We start from the raw sequence: 1104 nt of genomic DNA on the forward strand, positions 1-1104 counted from the left end.
CAATTTTAGGGTTGATTTTCTCGAGCTTCTCATCGAGGACATACTCCTTATCCTCATAGCGAGCAATCGTGCGAATGTATCGTATCCATTCGCTAAAGTTCGTTCCATCAAAGTTGACCTTTTGACAAAGGCTCAACAAAGTGAAAGAACTCGCAGCAGCATTGTTGGCGTTCGACATCTATAAATAGAAAGGACAAAGATAGATTAGAATATGAATCCCTAATATTCACCCAATAAGAAAATTAGGGCTAGGATCCAAGAACAATATTTACACATTAGAAAAGGGATGCCGTAATCTAATATGCAAACAATTTGAAGGTAAGTGAATGACGATTCACTAATTCTCCACCACGAAAAACATAACTTTAAGTCCTAAATGAATTGAGAATTCCTAGGTTCGGATGAGATTCATTGAAACTTTTCAATGGCATGTTTAAATCTCGATATGCCCCTCTTGTTTGTGACTGGGATACCGAGGATCACAAAGCGGGTGTGAATTACCATGAAAATTCACATGGTGCCTTCATTGTAACGATCACCTATTCGATGTGCCGGTAAACCACACACGCTCCATCGAACTATGATAAACAATGAATCACCCTTTGCCACCTTCTCTTAGAACCAATTAGTATGCCAGTAAACCACACACGCTCCACTAACGTCTTAGCAAGGTGCAAAGTGTAATTTCATGGGATTGCATCAATTCACTTTTCCTAAAGTAACTAAGATTGGGAAATTTTAAGAAAGCATGTAGTTACTTTGTATTTCTTATTATACTTTTAATGAGAGGATGAGGTTGCCCTATCCTACCCGTTCGGCTAACGACCCTCCACCAATCAAGCGAGCGGTGGGTGTGAGTGTACACCCATTAAGCGCCATTTTATAGGCCGCAACCTTATACCCACCTTATAGACCGGCTTCGTGAATGAGGCCTACTAACGGTAAGACTAGCATTTAAGTTATACATATATAGATATTAATCTTGTAATATTATATTAGTATAGGGTTGTATTTTAAACTTGTAAAGTTCTAGGGTTTGAAATTTAAATTGTCTAAATTAAACTTTTAATCACAAAACGTAAATTTCAAAACTTGAGGACAAGT

This window comes from Lactuca saligna, chromosome 5 (genome assembly GCF_052625555.1).
Source record: "Lactuca saligna cultivar CGN05327 chromosome 5, ASM5262555v1, whole genome shotgun sequence".
NCBI classification, from domain to species: domain Eukaryota; kingdom Viridiplantae; phylum Streptophyta; class Magnoliopsida; order Asterales; family Asteraceae; genus Lactuca; species Lactuca saligna.